This window comes from Myxocyprinus asiaticus, chromosome 1 (genome assembly GCF_019703515.2).
Source record: "Myxocyprinus asiaticus isolate MX2 ecotype Aquarium Trade chromosome 1, UBuf_Myxa_2, whole genome shotgun sequence".
In the NCBI taxonomy this organism is placed as follows: domain Eukaryota; kingdom Metazoa; phylum Chordata; class Actinopteri; order Cypriniformes; family Catostomidae; genus Myxocyprinus; species Myxocyprinus asiaticus.
This window is the reverse complement of record NC_059344.1, coordinates 3,707,878-3,717,063: the sequence shown is the minus strand read 5'-3', so window position 1 is coordinate 3,717,063 and position 9,186 is coordinate 3,707,878. Positions and strand designations below refer to the sequence as shown.

General features: G+C 36.7%; 1 pseudogene; it reads right to left on the bottom strand.

The window, feature by feature from the left end:
* Nucleotides 1-2,070: 2,070 nt before the first annotated feature.
* On the bottom strand, nt 2,071-7,683 carry LOC127444462 (C-type mannose receptor 2-like; annotated as a pseudogene).
* Nucleotides 7,684-9,186: the final 1,503 nt, after the last annotated feature.

Sequence of the window (9,186 nt, the reverse complement as noted above, 5' to 3'; positions counted from 1 at the left end):
ACTAATATTGACATTATACTCATTCATTTTATGTTATAGCATAATTTCATTTACAGCTGCTTTGAAACAACGCCTGCAGTGAAAAGCGCTCTACAAATAAATTTGACTTGATTTTAAAGAAGTTGAATATTTTTTTTATTTGTTTATTTTTTTACAGTACTGTAAAGTCACATTTGGTAATACACTTACATTGCCTAACAAACATACTTTTTTTTTATTTATTTTTTTTACCATAATTTTCACACATTTTTCAATACTGAGAAGTGAAAACACATTTGAAAAGCTCTTCATATTGTCAACTCAAAAGCAGTGTCTGTGGACCAAACTGTGGATCCTTTTGTTTTTGCTTTGATACAAAATGCATTCAGTGACCACATCTGTCAAAATTCATGAAAACTTTCCTAACTTAACTGCAACCAAAACTCATTCAGCTCATTTTGCCCACATTTACATAGTACTCAAAACTGTTAAAGTCATGCTCAAAATATAACAGTACACTTTTTGAATTACTGTACACAGCAGTAAGCTTCATTTACAATAATTCTGTAGTGAAGAATATTCAAGATTTAAAAATTGAAAAACAGTTTGACCTTCCAAAGTTGATTGCTTTACTGTATCAGTTTCGACTGAGACAGATGTCTAATCAGTGTTCAGTTTTCTGTGTGTTTGTGTTGTCTGAGCTTTGAGATTCTCTCTGCATACCAGTACACACAGGAGCAGATCTGAAATCACGGCAAATTCAACAAGTAGAGAGAGATTGACCAAACATGAAGATCATCTACTTGTGGTTCAGAAAGCACAAAGACATGGATAACAGTAAAGGGAAGGAAAAGCACCTGTATAGCTAAGATGGAAACAATCAGAACATGGCAATTCTGGTTTCCTAGAAGTGTGAGAGTGATGTTCATGAGAGGATGAAGCTCTCTAAGACACGACACGTGTGACAACTGACATTAATTATTTCAATATAAGAAACAAGAAGCACGCAAGAGCAAGTTGAGGATTGAACCCAATCGCAGTTTATTCAAAATAAGGAAGGATACAAAAATAAAAGACTTGACATTACGAAACTTGACATGACCAAAAACAAGAGACTTGCCAAAGAATGCAGACAATAAACAAAGCCAGACACCAGACAATGGGAACATGAGAGCTTCAAATGTCGGATCACCATCCACTTGCATTTTAAGGACCTACTGAGCTGAGATATTTTTTTATTTTTCTTCAAATGGTTTTCTGCTGAAATAAGAGTCATACACACCCTGAATATCATGAGGGTGAGTAAATGATGAGAGAATTTTCAATTTTGGGAGCCAATGTATGAAATCATAAATTGAAAAACAACTGACAATCTCTGTGTTATTTAGGATATTTATTTACACACATTTCAAATGTACTCAGAACACAAAATAGTGAAAACTGTAACGAAAAATAAAAGATATTACATATAAGAAAATTGAGCAGAACATTAGGAGAAAATTGTCTTCATCAAATCTTTATGAGACAAGAAGCAGATCTGCTGGGTTTGTCTTCATAATTATTTCAAGACTTCATTATTCAAATATTACTGCAACATTACAAAGACAAGTATAAGTCCTCCTCAAACCCACAAAAAAGTAATGCACACACACAAACACAAGATCAATTAATGAAAAAATACAGTTGTTACAAAAAGATAAATAATAAAACATGAAAAAGTGGCTCCACTGATGGAGGTAGAGATGAAGGAAAACAGCTTGATTTAGTCTTCATGCAAAACAAAAAGAAAGAGAGAAAAACAAGAAAAATGTAAAAAAAAAAAAAAAAAAAAAAAAAATGATTACAATTAAATGTTTAGACACAAACAATTTGATGACAATCCCAACCTCCTTCCCCCATACATGTGCTTCAAAAGTTACAATTTAGTCTGACTGAAATATTACAAATGTAAAGTCAGACTAACAGATCTAGATAATGTGATTACAGCTTGGCTTTATCCAGCATGTATATGCATTAATAGCTGCATAATTGGCTTTGGCATTGTGTGTATGCACACTCCAAAAAAACAGAGGTGACACAACATGTATTTAAAACTTCCTCAGCTGACATCCTTCCTTCAAATATTCAATAAAACATTGTGTCATGTATACTTGGACATACAGATAAACACAATAGCTTGATTACTGTATTATAAAACTGTGCATGTAAATGTACTGACAGTCACTCAGTCACTCACTCATCATAGTTGGTGCAGATGAAGTTGAGTTTGTCAGTTTGAGGAAGGCTGACCCAGCGCTGATCTCCTCCAGACTGAACTGCTCCAATTCTCACAGTATCACTGCAGTTTTCCAATCCTGTCCCGTGACCTGCAGCCCAGTTCTGATAACACAAGATCTCTCCATTCACCCAGAACCAGATGCCCAGAGTGCAGGAGTGACGTAGACCCAACCACACTTTAGCAGTGGAGGCTTTTCTAGCCAATTCCATCACCTGACGCTGAATCTGTTCAGAGTGAACTGACACCAGATCCACATGATTCTCTTGGCAGTATTTCAGAGCTTCATTCCAGCTCAGATTCTGTTTAACCAAAACCAGTTTATCTGAAAAAAATAAATAAATAAATAAAAAATAAAATAAAACAACATCAAGAGATGAGAGAGATCAAAAACAGAAATGCATTAAGGGATTTTAATTAGGGAGGAAGGATTTCATCAGGTTTACACCTGAAGCAGTATTGCAAAATCAGAATATTGTTTTGGGTGTGAGAAGATCTACTCACCTTCATGACAGACAAACTGAGTTTTTCTGTCACAACTCCAGTCACCCCATTGCCCACGGTCTGACTTGACCCAAACCACTGCACAGTTTTCATTCCCCCCAACATTATCAGGTATGTTTGGCCTCCAGTTTCTGAATGAGGTGTCACTCTGATCTGACCACTCCCATGAGTCTCTGAACAGACCGATCCAGACTCCATCTGTTATGTGTGCATCATTCCTGATCTTCTCAATCTGTTGATTCTCAGTCTGGTTCCTCACACTGACCAGATCTGTGTGATACTTTCTGCAGTAATTCTGAGCATCTCTCCACGTCATATTTTGATGTACAGGGATGTATCCTTTACTGCTGTCTTTATAAGAGAATAAATAAACAAATCTTGCTATTGATTTACAGTAATTAAGAGACAAATTATGTGATTTCTGCACCACTATGTCACAAAATGTATTTGCAAAAATTGTTTTCAAAAAGCTTTTTGAATACACCCTCTCTTCGTCATTGGTCAGATAAACAGATCGTCCCACCCCAAACTCACAACACTGTTTGAGTCAATGATGCTGCATCAGATTGGCCGAGACGCTCAAACAGAGCAATGTTGAAAGTGACATAAATCAACCTATGAATGTCTTATGTATAGTTGACTGCATATTAAGCTGGGATAGGAGAAACTATTTTAATATTGAACAAATAATGAAGTAAATAAATCACACTGTTTCTCACTGTTCAATAAATTGTTTTTCTGTCATTGATTTTTTTTTTAAACAAATTATTTAAAAGATGAAGAGATTGTGTACAGCACATAATTCACACCACAGACTGCTGCACTCACCATTGTAACATATGAAAGTTAAACTCTTTTTACAAGGATAATCATTCCATTGTCCAGGATTCATGTTACTACAGTCACCATCACCATTCGGTTTAGTCCCTGTACCCAGATGCGATATTGTGAATTATTTCCTGTGTAGAACGCAGGGTCACCCAGAGACCATTTCCATTTATAACTGCCTGTCTTCTGCAGTCCAATCCAGACATACTGAATCTGATCATCATTCACACTCTTCAGCAGCTCTTCTATGTCATTCTTGTTGTCGATGGTGGCAAGATCTGTGTAATCCTCTCTGCAGTTTCTCTGAGCTTCAGTCCAGTTCAGTTTCTTATTCACAAAGTGATACTGACGTGGAACACATGCAGATGAACTGAAGACAGCTGAGAAGAGGAAAAAAATACTGAGACAGACTTACACAATTCACAAGGATCATACTAATCATAATAAAGAAAAACTTATACATACTCACTCACCTGAGAGAATAAGAGTGATAAATGTTTTTCACTCCATTTCTGAGGAGATAAAGACCATTAAAATCTCAGATGAAAACATGAAGTTCAGAGATTAATTCAAGATAAATTAACAGTTTTTTAGCAATTAGATGAGAACAAGAAAACCATAAAATGATAATAAAATGATAACAGAAAATAATTAATAAGACAATGACTATAGAAAAGGTCTTACTGGTTTAATGAAAGATCATGAGAGTTTCTCTTACTCTAGTTGTGTCTGTTTCTCTCTTAATTCCTGTGTGTCTGTGTCTTTTTCCTTCATCAGTTCATACTGATATTCTGGATCTGTTCTTCAGCTCCTCCCATCAAGTGTGCGTGCATCACTCAAAACATTGTGTTCATTGTGTTTCTTCCTTATTATGTATTTTTTTCTTTCTCAGCCAATGGCTCTTTCTTCTGATGATGACATTGACCTTTAATGTGTGTCCAGAGTGTTCAGCTGTAGGTGTGTGTATGTGTTTTGTTGTGTTAAAATTAGAACATGTCGTGACTCTCAGGCTGCTTGATTTGAATTGGAAAGATAAAGAGTTTGTGAATGTTTGTGTTGTATTACTACTGTAAACTACATTCAAAACATTTAGTCTACAGATATTCATCAGGAAAGTCAGTAACCAAAGAAACAAACAAATAATAATAATAATAATAATAATAATAATAAATAAAATAAAAAATAGAAAACGTTTTCCACCTAAAATGTCTTAGTAAGGACTGTAAAACCTGATATCACCTGAAAGGTTTGTCTGAGAGTCTCAAGGTATAGAAAATATAATTAATACAGTATGAAAAAACATTATAAATCAATGGAAAGTCCCCATAGTGATAAAAAAAAATGTGTGTGTGTGTGTGTGTGTGTGTGTGTGTATTGGGTGGGTTTGGGTGGTTCACAATGAACTTTTTTTTAGGTTACAAACTGGTAATTACAAGGGTATTATGCTATAAGTGTGATTTATGAGGACATTTCTAGTGTCTCCATAATTCAAATCACTTAAAAAAACCTAATAAACTATGTGTTTTTGAAAATTTAAAAATGAGGGTTAGGGGATAGAAATTATCATTAGATCTGTATAAAATCCATAAAATGCATGGAGGTCTAGTTTGTACGTTTGTTTGCGTGTGTGTGTGTGTGTGTGTGTGTGTGTGTGTGTGTGTGTGTGTGTGTGTGTGTGCGCGCGTGCGTGCGTGCAGGTGTTATAAACAAATCCCAGCCAGGATATTACCTTTAAGGTAACCAAATAACAATTAATATATGTGTTGTGTTTAAGTGGTTTTGTTAATTTGTTACACTATCAGAATAATGAACATTACAGTTAGTCAGGGACTCTCATTTGATAGATGAAATAGTCCCGGTCATGTTCAGGGCTACATGGAATCTGTTCCCACAAGATTCTGCAGAAACCGTCACAGTTCTTCAGGCGTATGTACAGTTATTGAATTAAATATGTGAATTTACATATGTACATGAGATATGTATTTACATTATTGCACTATGGGGGAGTCCTGAGGCAGTTTAATTGTTCTTGAGGAAAGTGGCCTGAGGATAAATAAAAATTCTTGTGCCTGGATGTCCTGGCGCTCAGTGCTCTGTGGCGCCGGCCAGGGATCAACAGTTCAAAGAGGGAATAATTCATTCATGCCACAGTGCACTGCAGGGATCTCGAGTACCCATCATCATGTTATTACCCACAGATTCCACACCTTCAGAAGTGCTCAAGTTCAACAGAAATGCAGATTTATCTCCATCTAACACTGTTTTAATCATCACTCCTCTAATTCTTGTAAAAATATCATACATGCAGTTTTTATGACCTCATATTTCTTGAGTTTATTTATGCTTTAATTAATTTGACACACATCAGGACTATTTTAGTGTACTGCTTAACGCTGACAGGTGATTAAAAATAGTGACAAATATAATGGTGACCAATATTCATATACATTTTAACATAAAAAATGTATTATTATATTAATTTTATATACCATTGCTTTTTCAACAGCAAAACATAGTTTATTAAGCTGATCAACCAGCATGATCTTTCTAGTAAAGGTAGTTGGAAGGAAGTCTTGCTGGTTTAGAAGATGTTTGGGACATCAGCATCCCATGCTGGGAACCAGCAATAAAAACACAGCATACTATTTTGATGATGACAAAATAATTGTACAACTAGAAAACCACACAAACTCACAATAATTAAATAAATAAATAAAAAGTTACATCAACCAAACATCCAAATGAACTTGGCCCGTGTCTTTTGCGACTTAGAACACAGAGTAACAGCAACAGTAACAGCAGCGCATCAGATCATGTTAATTTACATCTGCCATGCGGCTCCTAGAACTAAGGGCTCGTGTTTCTGCTTGAGTTTGTCATTGAATCAGATCAACTTGAAGAGTAGTGTGTGATTCTTGTCATTTGGTGTTTGATGGCTTGTTTTTATTGTAGCCATTTGCAAAGTCGGTAAGTGTTTACTACTGTACTTAGTATGAATTTAAGATTTGTAAGTTTTGTAGTGTGGTCCAGCCTTAAGAAGAGATGAAGCATTTCTTGAGGAGTTTTCTGTGGAAGCATTTAATATGTCAATGTATGTAAAAAATAAAATAAATAAATAAATAAAAATAATAATAATTTTGCAGGATTACTTGAGCAGTTGTACATTCCTGCTTTTCTACAATGGAAGAAAGGAGAAAACAACAGTTGATTCATGCACCGTTGAGTTATGGGCATGGACAATTTTGTTGAGATGGTCCATCTAATTTGACTTTTCTGACTCCTCCTCCAATGTCCTCAACATCCCTAACAGTGTCCTATTCAAATGTTCTGCAGGGTTGGCTTGGAGATAATAAGTGGTTGTTCGTGAATCCCTTATCCCACAGTAGCTCTGCAACTTTTGGAAGAGGTTATTCTCGAACTCCTTTCCTTGGCCGTGGTGGGTCTTTGATGGGATTCCAAAGTGCATTATGAAATCATCAAATATTTTCTTATATATTTTCCAGCTGTCATCCCAGAATCACGCACCTGGCCCTGGAATGGTGCCTGTTGAAGCGGGCCTCAACTGGGGATGCAACAGGCTCCTGATAGGGGCATGGTGATGGGGGATGTCAGGCAGGGGTACCCCCCATCTCCTAGGAGGCACTTGCCATCAGGTGGGTACAGCTGCTTGCTGTAAATGGCATTGTTCTTAAGGGCCCTTGCGTTGTGCACAGAACCAGGGAAACTGACACAAAAATCTAAGAATTTTACCTGGTGGTCACACACAGTCTGGCGTTGCACCAGATCATGTGAGCAGAGCGGAGCGGTGATAATTCCACCTGACGCTTGTTCAGGCCGCTCAGTGCTGAATGTGTTTCATGATATGCTGGTTTGGGAATCTGCGAAATAAGCAATAGGCCTAATGTTATGGAGCTCAAACATTGTTTTAGTGAAGTTGCAAACCTTATAGCCTAAATAAATGCAAAGTATAAATCAAATTTAAGAACGAGGAAATCGAAAGGGAGTGTGGAGAGACTGTGAGAATTAGCAAATATACCTTTTAGAATCTTACCTGTCAGATTGCCAACTGACTCTAGATTAGTGGGTGTGGATAACATCTTCCAACATTGCTTGCTGAATTCATGTGCAGAGAAAAAGCTATAAATGATTGTACATTAGAAAAAAGTTTTCTTAAAGGAAGGCAGTATAATTCGTGAATTAAATAATTTTTATTTGTTTTGGGATCATTAAACATGATTTCATATAATATATATATATTGGACAAAATCTCACTTTATGCAGGACAAATATTTTTTATTTGTTTAATCCATGTTTAAACCTCGCTGTACATATAAAGAGTGCATGCACATTCACTTTATGCTGCTTTAAATATATCAAGGAAAAACAAAGGGGGCACATGGTATCTGCTAATATAATAATTATTATATAATTAACCACAGTCCTTTAGATTGCATATGATTCGTACATAGCCTATAAAACTGAAAGGAATATTAATAAAGCAACAACACTGAAAAAGAGAAAAACATCCACTGCCCTTTTCTGGATAAATAAATAAGCCCTTTAAAACTGAACACAAAATTAGGATGAGAAATTGTTCATTTTAATTTACAGACCTAAAGACTGATAGCATTAAATCAGAAACATATTAATGTATCAAATCTATAGTATAATCATTCCATGGAGACAACTGAAAAACAATTATGAATTTCACTTTTACATGTCATATTTTTCCTGATACCAGTCCATGTTTTCATTATTGCCATAAATGACTCAAACAAATTTTAAAGTTGAAAAGATTGTGGTTTTCTGGGTTGGTTGTGTCACTTAGGTCCAGTTTAAACTGAAAAGTGCAAATTTGCGCATATGCGAGTTTCTGTGCCAACGCACATATTTTTTATCACTTGTAGAGGCATGTTTGATGACTTTTTTAAAGTAAATAAAGGTAATTAGAACTGAAAACAAATGTTATGGCATTATTTGAAGATGTTCAATGACATATGTGCTAACAAAGAAATATATGACTGATTACAAATGATAATGAAGGTCTGGTACCCCCAATTATCTAACAGCCATTATAAACCATTACAAAATAAACAAGGCTGGACTGAGTAGTGCACTGAAGGAGCTGATGCCTCCGACAGTTCCTCACTGGACGCTCGCCGACTACGTTAAGGAGGCTCTGAATCTTAGCGGCTCACCATTCTTTGTGGGTAAAGAGGATGAGGACCTTGAATCTCCTCCCACAATGGATGCCCTCCAACCTGCCATGGCTTCTCCCTCGTCGCCTGCCATGGTTAAGAGCCAGTGCCCATGCCTGCCACGGTTAATGAGCCAGTGCCCATGCCTGCCACGGTTAACGAGCCAGTGCCCATGCCTACCACAGATAATGAGCCAGTGCCCATGCCTGCCACGGTTATCGTCCCAGAGTCAGAGCCTGTAGCCTCGACTGTCCCAGAGTCAGAGCCTGTAGCCTCGATCGTCCCACAGTCAGAGCCTGTAGCCTCGACCGTCCCACAGTCAGAGCCTGTAGTCTCGACCGTCCCAGAGTCAGAGCCTGAAGCCTTGACCGTCCCAGAGCCAGAGCCTGTAGCTTCGTCCGT